The sequence below is a fragment of the Rhinolophus sinicus genome, linkage group LG02 (genome assembly GCF_036562045.2).
Source record: "Rhinolophus sinicus isolate RSC01 linkage group LG02, ASM3656204v1, whole genome shotgun sequence".
Lineage (NCBI taxonomy): Eukaryota > Metazoa > Chordata > Mammalia > Chiroptera > Rhinolophidae > Rhinolophus > Rhinolophus sinicus.
This window is the reverse complement of record NC_133752.1, coordinates 88,828,592-88,844,997: the sequence shown is the minus strand read 5'-3', so window position 1 is coordinate 88,844,997 and position 16,406 is coordinate 88,828,592.

Genomic DNA, 16,406 nt, shown 5'->3' with positions numbered 1-16,406 from the left:
TTGTAGTTCTTTATTTGAGTATGGATACCTGTAATCTACATTCCACTGGAGAGTGTTACATTTAGAACAAGCAATCTTGGCATATAGGACAAGAAAATATTTTACTATCAGATCCCCCCCCCCCAAAACAGCAGAGCATTCTGTGATTCAGAAGCCCCATGTGTGGGTTTGAACAGCTCTTGGTGTCTTTTCTAAGCAGAGATCTGAGTTTTTATCCTCGGAGTCTCATTCAGAAGAAATGATTGGCAGATGCCCATTGCTTCACAGTGTGTTGTAAATAAAATTAATTCCACCAAGAGAGAAGTAGAAAAGGGAGTGGGTAGTATGCATCATTACGTTTTCTGTTTGTTTGTTTGTTTGTTTGGGGTATGCTTTACCCTGGCAAAAATTTTGAGAATTTGGGATTGTGCAGGCACCCTGGTGCTGAACTTCTAAAGCTCACCAGGATTTAAATGAAAAGTTTAATGTGTGAGACTGATAAATTAAAAATGTAAATGTGATAGTGGACAGAGGTAAGCTTATTAGCTGTCGGTGAAGTGGATCCGTTTTCAGGCAGTATTATTATAGCTTTCTAGGTGATTTCCCTGTGAGGCTGTGTCCTAGTACTCTCCATATACCTAATTCCACCAGCTCCCTCCCAGGGGTGCTAGTTTCTTGGTGTGGGAAGCTCAGCCTATGCAATTTGGCTCTTCGGAAGTTTGGTGGTTGACCTTGCAAGGTAACATACCTGATCTGGCAAGGTGTGCATTTTCTGTGAATGTATACTCGTACCTGCTTATTAAGATACTGTGCTTTCGTTGATTGTACTGTGTCAGAGATGGATTAACCAGCACTTAGAACCAAAAGAAAGAAAAAGAACACGTAAATGCATAGAATACAGGCCTGCAACCCATTACCAAAATGGACTGGTATTCTTGGAGCTAGGTATTCTGGGAATTCATAATTTTTTCAGATTCTAGAGAGATAGGATGGTGCACATACTAAATATTTCATAATCTTCTAGGAGCTTAGGAGTAGCACCCTGTAATACCCTCCCATAAATGCAGATCAGGTTTTGTCACCAGAAGAAGTCGGGTCAGGTTTTGCTGGTCAAGTGAATTACAAAAGAAGAATTTTTTATTCTCAGAGCTTTTTGGATTTCTGAATCTTGGATGAGAGATTGTGGCACTGTAATTCTGTGGTCATCACTCATTAATCAAGACTTTAGGCATTCGTTGATAAAACCTCTACCTCCCATGGACTAGTCTCCCATATACAGAACTTCTTTCTCCTAGAGGGGAGTTGCAAAGCACGGGGCTCGGGGCAGGGTAGTGTGCGTGAGAATTTCAGGGGTGAGAGACTTTGATGACTTGGAAGTCAGGACTTTGAAGTGATCATTCACACCTTATGCCTCTGAGTTCTTACAGGGATTGAAAGAAATAGTCAAATAAAAATGACCGAAGGTGACTGAAATTTGATAAGGAATATAATGTGTCCCGGAAAGGCACCTGTGATCATTCGTGGGCTAGCTCTTTTTATTTGGGGTGACTCGGTGTTTCTGGAGCATTATTTAATTCTACACACCTCAGAAAATGAGGACTCTAGGTGCCTCACTTCTTTCTTTGGCCACACGCTTTCCCAGAGCATGGTGCAAGGAAAGCATTAAATACCCACTCAGGACATGTGTTCATTATGTTGTCTTCCTTCCAAACAGTTGGGTCAGCTGTGGTTTCTCCTCTTCTGGTCATAATAACTAACCAAGGAACTGAGAAAGGAGTAGCTGCTCCTCCTGTCTGCAGCACCCCCCCCTCACCCCCCATCCCCAGACTTCTCTCTCATCAGACTGAAAGCCTCTTCAGGCTTTGCAACCAACTGTCTAATATTCGCCATAGCTGCAGTGTTTACAGGAGCTGCAGAGGACGTTGTGTACAGGGCTCTTGCCCTTTTTCCTTTTGAATTTTTAAAAACCTATTTCGGAAAGAACAGATCAAATGTTGGTGGCTTAGTGACGGAGCGTCTACAAATACGTTCTTTATAGCTGGGATCTTGGGCTGTGCAATTTCTAGCAGGCTAGATATCATCTAACAGTGTGTGTCTCCTCCAGGAATTCAGGAGTTCCTCTCGTTTCTAAGTCTTCCACTGTCAGCCAAATATTTACTTCTCGTATATCTCTATTCTTCCTCAGTCCTAAATTAGTAAGTTACTTGTTTCTTTCAGAAGGAGCCTGGAGTTTTCTCCTTTCCAGATTATATTCACATGTATATATTTTTGCTGCCTGAAAAAGTTCTGTGACCTTGACCTTGGGCTGTAAGTGCTCAAAAACCTGGTTCACACCAAGACTTTGCAAATGACCTTTGCAGTCTCCTTTGCTTTCTCTACTATAGTTTATTGGTGACTTTCAAAAGTTTCATTCTATCGGAAAATCTTATTACTGCAATAACATCTTGAATATACAAAGATAGAAGCAGAAATAATAAGATGGAAAGAGCAGTGAATTGGAATTTGCATCCTAGGTTTGCCTTTGGCTAGTTGTACTGTCTGAGAAGAGACATTCAATTTTTCTGACCCTCAGTTTTTCATCTTAGAATGTAGCTACCAATGTCTACTTAGTTGGGTTATTGTAAGGATTGAATGGAAAAATATAAGTAAAATAGTAACAGAATGCCTAGCTCAGGGTAGACACCCTGATAGAATTAGTTGAATCTGAATGGCATCTTTCTTTGAAAGGTTTCATTTACTGTCACAGAATTCTACATGAAGGCATGATGAGTATTGGCCCATTTCATAGATGAGGAAGTGAGGCAGAGGTGACATTTAGTGATGTGCCCACCAAGGAAGGCCTGGAAATAAATGTGTGTCACCTGACTTCTGGATTGGATGTAACTTTTAAGCTGAGAGTTTTGGGGGTGAGAGAGTTTGACGATTTGGAAATCAGGACTTTAAAGTGATCTTTGGGAAGCAGGCACATTCACACCTCTTGCCTCTGAGTTCTTAAAGGGATTGAAAGAAATCGTTGAGTAAAAATGACTGAAATTGACTGCAATTCGATAATGAATATAATGTGTCCCGGAATGGCACCCGTGGTCATTCGTGGGCTATCTCTTTTTATTTGGAGTGACTCGATATTTCTGGAGCATCGTTTAATTCTACACACCTCTATGATGCTATTGCATCATGTGGGATGCAGGAGAATGTAGGTCAACTGTCTTGTCCAACAACAACACGTATGATGAATATGTTTTTGGATCTTTTTATTGCAGCCACATCTATCAGTTCTCTGGAAACGCCTGGAAAAAATTACTCATCAGCCTATGTCTCCAGAATGCCTATTAAAACTCTTGAAACTCAGCAATCTCAAATGAAGCACTCTGTGAGCTGTGCTTTATTTGAACTAGTTTGACAATTAGTAAATTTTCCATCTATCTTCCTTTTTCTGCTGGGCAAAAAAAAATATAATAATAATGTGATACTCTACTGTTCTATTTTGAAGAGTTGCTTTTGACTTGTTTAAACTGTTAGAAAATAGAGGGGTTGAGCTTCTTTTCCTGTTTTCATAGTAGTATCAATTATTTTCACCTAACCTAACCTACACTGATTAGAACACATTCAAAATTATGTATCTTTCTTTTGGAGGGAGAGGAAAATATGTAATATAGTACTGGGTAAATCAATGAGTATCTCGGATGTGCTTTGTTTAAAAAAATTTGTGCCTAAATTTTAAACCTAGGACTTCATGAGTAAATATTATGTTAAAAAACAAAAGCCACTAAATGCGTTTACTAATCATTACAGTTGACTCAAATGGAATTCCCTCCCCACTGGAAGAATGATGATGATTTGATGATTTAATGCTTTTTAAGTGACCATCATGTGTAGTTTGAGTTGAAGGTGCATTGGGACAGTGGCCTTTATAAACTTTTTTCCCCCAAGATCATCACTCTTTGATGACTGTGTCACTTTGTAGGAAATGGAAACAGACAGAAAGGACTCCTAGGATGGCCTTTCTCTTAGCTTTCTTGCCCCATTATACAAAATCAAAAGCCTCACAAAAATAATCACACACAAGCTTACCTTTTGTTTAAGCAGGTAAATAATGCCTTGTATTTCCAGTGATTCTCAGGTGATTTGGGGGTCAGGTTTTCAAGAGACGCATCCAAGGCTTTAAATGCTTGTCCTGGCCCAACCTCTGCTCCTACTGTGCTTAATGTCTCCCTAGTATGGTGGCTGGGTGATGGCACCACAAATACCTCTGACCCAGCCCCGGCCGCTTTGGGAAGCTTTCATTCTTTCATGGATGCCTCTCCCATTTCCTTCTTCTAATTACAGAATAATGACATGTATGCAGAAACTTTGCTGTCCCCAGGAGTTTGTCAAGGGAGAAATTGTTCTAACAAACACAGTAGACAGAATGGTTTCCTCTGTTTTGGCTATGACTGTACCTGAATAATTTCACATGTGTATGCGTTCTGTGAAACATTCATAGCCGCAGGATAAGGAAAGGAACTGAGGTGACCATTCCTAAGTAGGCTGACAAAGAGGCCTCCTAAATTAAAATATAATTTTAAAGTGAATAGATCATTGGAAAGAAATAACACATCTTGAAAAATTGCTAGTTGCACTGCCAGAGACCGGACACATGGAAAATTCAGGTCCTATTGAAGGGTCTTATTGATTTTGTCCATTGGCACAAACTTTACCTTGAATTTATCATTACTTTGGAATACCTGGGTAACCCAAGTCCGAGGATTTTTCTCCTCCTCTGACATGCAGTTGCTCACATGCCGACTTTAAGTATATGATCTTATCTAGTAGTCAAAGTTTAAAAAGAAAATAAATGTTTTAAAGAATATTCAGTAGCAACTTAAATATCTCTGGATGGGGAATTGGTTTAAAAATGACAGAATTATCAAATAAGGCAATTCTATGCAACAATTAAAAGATCAAGGTAGATTTATCTATACCGATGTGGAAAGTTCACTAAGATATATTTTTAAGTGAAAAAATAAAGTTGCAGAACAGGATGTATAGTGTGATCCCATTTTTTAAAACAGCAACGAAACTCCTGGATATGTACATAAGCACAGAAAAATGTCTCAAATAACGCCTCTCTCTTTCTCCCCTTCTCTTTTTCTCTCTGTCTCTGTTTGTCTCTCTCTGTCTCTCCACAAATTTATTATTTATTTTTGTTAAAAGTTGGTGTTGAATTTCATCATATACTTTTTTTGGGTAACTTTTATTTTGAAATCATTTTAAACTTACAGAAAATTTTTAGTTTGAAGAATAGTACACAGAAGTCCTATATACCCTCTCCCACAATCACCAATTGCTAACATCCCACTGTATTTTCCATCTCTCTCTCTGTCTCTGTCTCTCTCTCCATATATACATATATACATACATATATATATATATATATATATATATATATATATATATATATATATATATATATGTATAATTTTTTTCCTCAATCATTTGAAATTAAGTTGCAAAAGGTGTGATGGTCCATTACCTCTAAATACCTCAATGTGTATTTCCTTAAAATAAGACAGCCACTGAATCCCATCAAAATCAGGAAATTAACACCGATACCATGCTATTTCTAGATCCCCACTCATATTTCGCTGATTGTCCCAATGATGTCCTTTACACTCCAGAATTATGCCTTGCATGTGGGTAGCACGTCTCTTTAATCATCTTCAGTTGGGAACAAGTTATTTAGTCTTTCCTTACCTTTCGTGACCTTAACATTTTTGAAGTGTACACACCTGTTACTTTGAGGAATGTCCCTCCATTTGGGGTTGTCTGATGTTTTGTCATGACTAGATTCAAGTATATTACGGGACTACCACAGAAATATGGTGTATTCTTCTCAGTGCATATTATCAGACAGTACATGATGTTGGCTTAAGCTATTACTGGTGATGTTGACTTTTATCATTGGGTTGAGATGCTGTGTGTCAGGTGTCTCCACAGTAAATTAATAAGTACTTCGTGATGGGATAGTCATAAGTATTGATATGTGTTCATTAAGATATTAATAAGTATTTTGTGGGGAGAGAATGTAGGACTGTGTAAATACCTATTTCCTCACTAGATCTTTACCCATTAATTTTGGCATCCACAGGTGCTTCTTACCTGACCCACTTATTAAGATGGTTGACAAATAATTATATAACGCTACCATTCCTTCTATACTCATTAGTTGGTATCTCCTATGAAGCAGGGCTTTCCCTTCTTATTTATAGCCGTATGGATTCACAGATTCCTGTTTTATTGAATGAGTTATAATCCATCACTAGCATTATTTACTTTGATGCTCACACTGGCCCCGATTTGGCCAGTCTGTGTCTTAACCATTCTTTGTGAATTTCCGTTTTTCCCACCACGAGAAATTCCAGGCTCACCTGATACTCTCCCTGCTCCAACCTTGGAATCAGCCTTTCCCCAAGGAGCCCTAATTCCTTTTAGTTGAGAATAATATTTAGAAATCAAGATTTAGGCATGAAAAGTCCTCAGTGCTACCTGGGTGTCATTGATTCTGGGTCTTTTCAGTGGGTAGAGCTGTACATACACACATATACATTATCTATACCTATATGTATGTATTTGGGAAACCCTGTGTCCCTGCTACAGCCTCCAATTGCAATCTAACATCACATGACTATTCTAGTCTTCCCTTTTCCATATTTATACCTCCCTTCTCCATTAGTGAGAAGCCTGGTTACCATTATTCTGAATGTATTTGATTGATTCTTTCAGATGCAACCAGTCTCCATCCACGCTGGCTATTGTCTCAGCTCCAGTGGCTCTGCCTCACATCTGCCTCACCCTGCTCTGGTGGGAGTGCCAGCTGGCAGTTCCACGCCAGTATTATTTTGAATGAATCTTGACTCTTTTACTAAGGGGCTATAATCTCGTGGTTAACTGAGAGGTCGCTACAGACAGAACATCAGGTTTACAAAATAGCTATGCTCTTGCTGGCTGTGTGATCTTGGGCAAACAAGTTAACCTCTTCTAGTCTCTAAGATTCCTCTCTTGAAAGAGAGCCATAAGCAGGAGAAACCAGGCCACCCTCTACTTCTTCCTGATTTGGATATAAATCCTGAGGGTCAGAGTAAAAGGTCTGACTTCTCTGGTCTAGTTGACTGAACGATGAACAGCAGCTTCCAGCAGGCCACACAGAGGGTGGACAGTGCAAAGATTTCAGGGCAGTGGCTGGCTGGACCAGCCAGCTGGGAGGCTTGTTTCTCAAATCAGTTCTCTTGGGAGACTTATAACCCAGTGCAGAATGATGTTGTAAATTTCAAATTTCACTTTTTTTATTTTTACATTTTTTTATTTGCAAACTGAGGATGGCGATGTAGGCTTCCCCTTCCTTAGAGAATTGTTGTATGTGGATCAAATGAGCTAATGTTCCCCAGTGGGTGAAGTGGGAGACGTTTAAAGAACATTTCCCTTCTCCCGTGCTCTTTTCAAAAGGAATATACAGAGGGTGCCAAAAAAAAATGCACACACATTTTAAGAAAGGAAAACTATTAAAATTGTAATACTCAATATATGCCGATAACAGAAGATGAATACAAGTCACATTCAGCTGCTGCAATTACAAGAGGTGCTCAAAGGGGTTACACCATCAGCGTCCAGACACTTCTGATGACGGCGAACTACGGTTTGAGCAACGTTGACCAAAGTGTCCACTTGGATACATTTTTTTGGCACCCCCGGTATATTTACTGTGGAAATTTAGAAAATGCAGATAAGCAAAAAGAAGATAACAGCTCTCACTGGCAATCCCATGAGGTAAAAGGAGCCATTTGCATTTGGGAATAGGTCCTTCCAGTCCTATTTCTACGCATATTGGGTGTGAGGCACTGACAGGGAGTTCCACTTCCTTCCCTCTTCCTATGCAAGGTGAAGACCAGATTCCCTCTGGGTACCACTCTCTGATTCTCCTGGGCCTCTTGCTGGCTGGACCCAGCAGTACAACATCCCCACAAAGCAGTCAGCACACAGGCCAGGGTCTACACTTGCACCTGTGGACAACGCACCATGAACTCCTCGGGTCTCGGCAGCTCCTTCCTTCCTGGGAGCAGAGGCCAGGGCACAGGTTCCCTTGCTCTTTGATCATAATGAGTCACCTACTGTGGGAGCTGGCTGAAGTCCAGATTCTGGGGGAAACAGCAGGCCAAGCCTTTCCTATGCCAGTGCTATTCTATTGATGCTTCTCTGGGCTGGGGTGTTGGAGAGAGCAAATGTGGCTGGAGAATAGGTTTGGACAATGTGGGGGATCCTCGCTCTAAGACATGCACACACACTGACTCATGGGCTTCCCACCCCTTCGGTCCTGCCTTTGATGTTGGTGTGGTGTCAGTGTATTTGGCCGGTCCACTGATTTTATGCTTGGTCATTTTGTAAATATTTTCTCAATAATTACACAACACTATATTGGTGCAGGGGGAGAGAAAGGGGGGAGAACAATATTTAAAAGTTGGCTTTTTTCACCCCACGGAATTTTTACCACATAACCAAAGAGAGGACACTAGTCCGAGTTCAAGCTGGCTTTGCAGTCCTTCAAGTATTTCCTCTCAGGACCCACTGATCTTCCCATTACTTACGAGTATGTCCATGTCCATCAAAATTCACAAATCTAGGGCCCTGTACTGGCACAGTCATAATTATATTTTCATTCATTTAATAAATATATTGGTATGTGCCAGGTATTCTGCCCCAAATTTGTTCCTCACTATCTATTAGTGGTTTGAAATTTCACCCTTAGAGATTTGAGAACTTTGTGTCTGGAGGATTTTATTCACTGAAAAAAAAGTGTCTGATTAAAACAAATAACTTTTCAGCAAATGCATTGTTGTGCATTAGTTGGTACAAATTCCGTGTGAGACCCAGATGGAGGGCGAGAGGAAAGGAATACCAAGGGAGATGGTGACGAGGGACCAGGGGGAACGAAAACCAGGTGTCATCTCAGCAGGTTTGCAGAGCTCGCTGGTTTCATCATGTAGCAAGCATTTGGATATAGCTCATTTCTTTACTCAAATCCATCACCCCTGCCCCATACCCTTATTTCTCTTCTCCCCAAGCTTAGCAATTATAGTCATTGCTTTGTGTGTATCCTCAGCTCCTCTGATCCCTGCCCAGTAGTTTCCTGGCAAACCCTGATGAAACCTATCCCTTGCTGGCTCTGCCACTGCACTTCAGGGGCTGCATGTAGCTGGAGAAAGGCTCCCAGCCATGAGGACTGTCCCACATCAGTGGCACGACTACCAACCGTAGGAAGGCCTCAGTGTACCTGGCCGTCCTACCCATCTCCCTAGTCCCTGAACTCTTCTACTCTCAGAGAAGATCATTTCACATCTTGTATTCTATACTTTCCTGAAATTCCACCATCTCCTCACTGGTTCTCCCTCTCAACTGGTGACCTTGATTCCAATTGAGGAACTAGACAAGCTCACAGAGAACATCCTGGACTTTCCGCAGCAAATCTGCCAACCCTCTTGCCTTTGGACTCAGATGCTTTGCGTTCTCTTGTTATAAATGATGAATGGTTCACGCTCATCCCTTCTCACCTACTTGGGACTTGGTTCCTGCACCCATCTCTCTCCTGCATCCTTGGGTTCCTCCCCTTTTTGGGATCATTTCCATGAACACACATATATGTTGTTCTTTTAAAAATATTTCAGTTGTGGTGAAATACACATAACAAAATTCACCATTTGCTATGGGCTGAATAATATTCCCTCCAAATCCATGCATTGAAGCCCTAACCCCCAGTATCTCAGAATGTGACTGTGTTTGAAGAAAGGGTCTTTAAAGAAATGATTAAGTTAAAATGGGGTCAGAAAGTGTATCCTAATCCAATCGGACTTATGTCCTTATGTGAAGAAGCAATCAGGACACAAACATGCATGGAGAGAAGATGACGTAATTGGCTAGCTGCCAGCCAAGGAGAGAGGTCTCAGAAGAAAACAAACATGCGGCCACTTTGATCCTGGACTTCTAGCCTCCAGAACTGTGAGAAAATAAATGTCTTGTTTAAGCCACTCGGTCAGTGCTACTTTGTAATGAAAGCCCTAGCAAACTAATGCACCATCTTAAGCATGTTTACATGTGCAATTCAGTGGTATTCAGTACATTCACATATTTGTGCAACCACTACCACTGTCCATCTCCAGAACGCTTTGCATCTTGAAAAACTGAAACTCAGTACCAGTTAACCAATAACTGCTCATTTTCCTGTACCCCTGTTCCTGGTAACCACCATTCTACTTTCTGTCTCTATAAATTTAACTCCTCTAGATAGCTCACATAAGTGGAATCAGACATTATTTGTATTTTTGTGACCAACTTAGCCTAACGTGTTCAAGTTTCATGTAAATTATAGTATGTGTCAGAATTTCCTTCCTTTTTAAGGCAAATAATATTCCATTGTATGTCTATACCACGTTCTGTTTATCCATTCATCCATCTACATACACTTGGAATGCTTCCATCTTTGGCTTCTTGAATATAACGCTGCTATGAACATGGGTATACAAATATCTCTTCAAGTCCCTGCTTTCAATTCTTTAGGGTACATACCTAGAAGTGGAATTGCTGGATCTATTTTTGATTGTTTGAGTAACTGCCATACTATTTTCCATGGCGGCTGCACTGTTTTATGTTCCCAGCAGCAGTGCACAAGGATTCCAATTTCTCCACATCCTCACCAGTCCCCCCCCCTTTTTAACAATTGCCATCCTAATGATTTTGATTTGTATTTCTCTAATGACTAGTGGACTTGAAGGGCATATTTTCATGGGCTTGTTGGCTAGTTGTATATTTTCTTTGGAGAAATGTCTATTCAAATCCTTTGTTCAATGTTTAATTACGCTGTTTGTTTTTATTCAGTTGTAAGACAAACCTGCTGTTTTATCTCCGACAAAAATCAAATCCCCAACCCCCCCAAACAGTCACCACATATTGCTTCTTGTCTCCGTTTTTTTTTTCTTTTTTTGTTTTTTTTTTTATAACAAAAGATCTCTACCTCTTTACCTTCAATTTCCTACATTATAAGACAATGCCATAGCTTCTAAGTATATATTTTAAAAAACATAGGCAGGAAGCCCTCTGTTCTATATTTTCCTGTGAGTTTCAAATTCTCCCCTTTGCCCCAGTGACATGATAGAGTCTGTGCTTTGAACTAAAATTTGAGCTGTAAATTGCCTTGGGGAGAAGAATTGAATGTTATGTGAGGTTTTTACTTTTGATGTGGCATTTTGTTCCTATATAGTTCGCATTAGCTAACTGAATACATATATTACTTTTATTAAAATATGTCAACCAGAGTAATCTTAGCAGGCAAATTGTGGCCTAATTTTGCTTGCTTGTTTTCCCTTTATATCTCTCTGAATTAAAAAAAAAAAAAACAAAAAAAAAACCTAATGTTTTAGTATTATACTTTTTAAAATTAGTTTCAGGTATACAAAGCAATGTAATAGACATTTACACCCCTCACAAAGTGATAACCTCCCAATCTATCATCCTTCTGACATAGTATATAGTTGTTAGTATACCATTGACTATATTCCCTGTGCTGTACTCCACATCCCATGAATATATATATATATATTTGACATTCAATATTATTCAGCTTCAGCTTCAGGTGTATAGCGCAGTGGTCAGGCATCTACACCATCCATGAAGTGATCTCCCTGATAAACCCAGTGCCCATTTGGCACCCCACATAATCTTCACAACATTATTGATTATATTCCCCAAACTGTATTTCATATCCCCGTGGCTATATTGTGACTACTAATTTGTACTTTCTAATCTCTTCACCTTCTCCCCCATCCCCACCGCCGTCCCATCTAGCAACCATCAGTTTTTTTCTCTATATCTCTGAGTCTATTTCTGGTTTGTGTTTATTCTGTTCTTTAGATTCCACATATAAGTGAGATCATATGGTATTTGTCTTTCTCAGTCTGACTTATTTCACTTAGCATAATATCCTCTAGGTCCATCCATGTTGTTGCAAATGGTAAGATTTCATTCTTTTTTATGGCCGAGTAATACTCCGTTGTATAAATGTACCACCGCTTCTTTATCCAATCATCTATTGATGGGCATTTTGGTTGTTTCTGTATCTTGGCTATTGTGAATAGTGCTGCAATAACCATAGGGGTGCATATATTTTTTCAAATTAGTATTTTGGATTTCTTTGGCTAGATGCCCAGGAGTGGAATTGCTGGGTCATAAGGTAGTTCCATTTTCACTTTTTTGAGATATCTCCATACTGTTTTCCATAGTGGCTGCACCAATCTGCAATCCCACCTACAGTGCACGAGGGTTCCCTTTTCTTCACATCCTCGCCAGCACTTCTTATTTGTTGATTTATTGATGTTAGCCATTCTGACAGGAATGAGGTGGTATCTCATTGTGTTTTTTTGCATTTCTCTAATGATTAGTGAGGTTGAGCATTCTTTCATATGTTTATTGGCCATCTCTATGTCCTCTTTAGAGAAATGTCTCTTCATATCCTCTGCCCATTTTTTAATTGGGTTGTTTTTTTTTGGTGTTGAGTCATATGAGTTTTTGTTTTGTTTTTTAAATAAATTTTGGATATTAACCCTTTATCAGATGTATCATTGGCAAATATCTTCTCCCATTCGTTAGGATGCCTTTTTTTTTTTTGATGGTTTCCTTTGCTGTGAAAAAAACTTTTTAGTTTGATGTAATCCCACATGTTTATTTATTTTTTTTTGCTTCCCTTGCCCAAAGGGATATATCAGTAAAAATATCACTAAGGATAATGTCTACAAATTTAACTCTAGAATATTCTCTTCTATAAGTTTTATGGTTTGGGGTCTTACATTTAAGTCTTTAATCCACTTTGAATTTATTCTTGTATATGGCATAAGAAGGTGGTCCAGCTTCATTTTTTTGCATGTATCTATCCAGTTTTCCCAGCACCATTTATTAAATAGACTGTCTTTCTAATGTAAATTCTTGCTTCCATTGTTGTAGATTAAATGACCACATAGGCATGGATTTATTTCTGGTCTCTCTAATCTGTTCTATTGATCTATGTGTCTGTTTTTATGCCAATACTGTGATGTTTTGATTGCTATAGCCTTGTAGTAGGATTTGATGTTAGGTAGCGTGATACCTCCCACTTTGTTCTTATTTCTCAGGATTGCCATGTGTTTTATTATTTTTAATAAAATGAAAATATTTTCAAACACTAGAATTTGAGTCACGTAAAAAAAAAAAAAAAAAAAGTTACCGGGTAACAGAATCATGTATTGCAACCTTTCATTAAATGCTTCTTTCTTATCCAATGAGTCCAATGACTGTTGACGAGAAATAAAGCTCACTATTTCAGGAGAAGATTTGACAATTTCAAGAACCATGAAAATATATATGTATTCTTTGTGCTAATATCTTAATAGGATAATCTAAAGATAGAGAAAAGGCTGTATTCATGAAAATTCTCCTCCCCGTGTATTTTAGGAAAAAGCAGAAAGTCGTCATACAACATATAATAGAAAACGATGTGAAGACTTGGTAGCAGTATGAAATATCTATGCTATAATAAGTGAAGAAAATAAGATTAATAAATTGTATATGGGGGATTATCACTTTGTGTGGGGTGAAATGTCTATTACATTGTTTTGTACACCTGAAACTAATTTCAAAAATTGTATATGCGCTATGATGTAGGTAAAAATATTCAAATAAAAAGACTAGAAATGGGGCCGGCCTGGTGCTTCAGATGGTTGGAGCGCCAAGCAGCTAACGCCGAGATCACCGGTTTGATTCCCACAAGGGCCAGTGAGCTGCGCCCTCTACAGCTCAGATTGTGAACAATAGCTCTCCCTGCAGAGGTTGGCATGAGCTGCCACAGGCTGCTGTGTGCTTCCAGGAGCGGCCGGTGGCCAGCATGGCCAGCAGCCTCTGAGAGTTGCTGTGAGCAGTCAACGGATGGTGGTGAAATTCCAGAAGTTTTTAATACCTGTTTTCCTAGATTGTGTAACATTAAATATATAGCTAATAATTTTAAAATTTATTAGAAATATTTACTACTTTAAGAGAGTGGGAGCTCTAAGAAGCAAAGGTGCTATTATAAATTACATAGAAACGTCACAAAATAATTAAGTTGCTATTGAATTTGGATGGGGAAAATTCATAGCATTATTATTATTTTTCTCTTCTTCCCTTTTTCCCCCACCCCAACTCTGAGTCAAGCTGTTGTTCTCAGTCTAGCTGTAGAAGGTGCAGCTCCCTGGCCCATGTGGGAATCGAACACCACGCTCCAACCACCTGAGCTACCCGACATAGCATTATTTTGAGTGACCCTGATAACATCTTACAACATAACATCACAAAGGAATAGAAACAGCTTAAGGGAATTTTGGTAACTTATTCTATGTCTGTCATATTTTGGTTCCAAGTATTTCAGAATTTTCTCTGTATCTGCGTGTAAAAATGTAAATATATATATTTACATATATATATATATATATATATATATATATATATATATATATATATATATTACACATATATTTAAAGCTTAAAAATACATATTTAAAATTAGGTTAGTATTTCAGGATCAGAGAACAACACGAGTAGGTATTGCTTCTTATTCACATTCCCTGCTAAAAAGTTTGAGTTTTTTATTATATTGTTTGTATTTTGAGTACCATTTCTTAGCATGGATTACACTAAAGCTAGGAGTTGCTAGCCTTCCTTTGATTATAGTTTTCTTTTCCCCCCTTACTAATAGTTACTTAACGTACATGGAATTCTTTGTAACTTTGGTCACAATAGGTAACACCTGAACCTAGGTCTGTTACTGTGTGAGCAACGATACCGTACTGTATCCTGATTGAGACGCTGACAAAGACCTAAAAAGTGAAACCAATGGTGTTCTCTGTGACTGGCTCGCAGACATAGAGATCAATTTAAATCCTGGGTACCCAAGACAAATTGAGGAAAACTGGCATTACTCCTAAGTACATAAAAGGGTAAGATTTTGAATCCATTTGTTTATGGAAGGACTTGAGAATGTTCAGTGTTGGCAGGGAGTGGCCAGTGGAGAGTGAGAGGAGTTCTGTGTGTATTCCCCACAACCCTGCCCGAAGCCAGTTACATCCCTTTATGTGAGCCAACTAATTCCCTATGTTGCTAAAACCATTTTGTCTTGAGTTGTCTTTCTCTTGCTGCCACAAACATTATAACGGATGGTTATGCAAATTGAGACAATGACCTTCCAATGTGCAGGGGAGACACTTTTACAAAGGCAGTGGAGAAGGGGGCTTTGAAATACAGTAATGTGAACTGGGGGGAATCTAACAGATGCTGGTTGCATCCACTTATAGTCTCTGTCAGCTTAGCTTCAGGCTGCTTGAGAGGACTGAGGGCCCCTGAATATGCCTCTGGTTACAGAACTAATTCTGGTACAATTAATCCAGGTGGAAGAAGAGAAAGCCAAGGATATCGAGACTCAAAAAAGCAAGAGGGCTTCTACTGTTGTGTTCGGAGCTCAATTCTTCAAGGTGATAATGAAAGTGGTCTTATAAAAGCAAAGTGATCATTTGAAACTGGTCCTAAAGGCAGGGGGCATTGGGAACCCCCAAAGCAGAGCTTCACAGAACAGGAGCTCCTGGACACACTCGCAACTGCCCCTGACAAGGTGCCCTAGTGACCCTACACTCAGGGCACGGTCTGTTCAGTCTGAATCATTTCTTAAGCATCTGATGATACACACACATCGAAATTCCTCCGAATTTCTCATGTATCTCAACAATTGAGGGGCAGTGTGTTTACAGATCAGAGATTTGGATATCACTTTATTAATTAAAATTATTTAAGAATGCACCTTAATTTATTGATCTCTTACAGAGAAACCCTCCCAGAAAGGGCCCACAGCGAAAGTAGCTCTAGACCTTTCTTTTCCACCTGAAGAAAGGAAAGCCAGGTGAGACTTCACGCTTTGTTCAAGGTTACGTAATTCTACAGTGACTGCATTGGGACTACAACAAGAGACCCCTGACTTATACCCCATTACTATTTTAAATGCATCACCATGGCTCCAACCACACTTATTTTACCGTTCCTTGTCATCGTAAGAGAAGTTCATACACAGACGCGATCTTCCAACCAGCAGATGGCAATCTATCGAGAAATCTTAAAAACATGCCCTGATTATCCCTCACAGGTAGCAAATGCAGCCTGTGGTTGCCTCAGTCCTCTAGCTATGTTACCAGATATAAGATGCTTGGGATAGTAAAAGTAACATCAAATAAAGGGTGAGGGTAACTGTGATATAATAAAAATGGTTAACTTCTGATTGAGACATTGTTCTTAAATTGTCAGTTGTCTGGTTAATTGTGAGTAAACATAAAAAGCCGTTCAATATTGATCTCGGT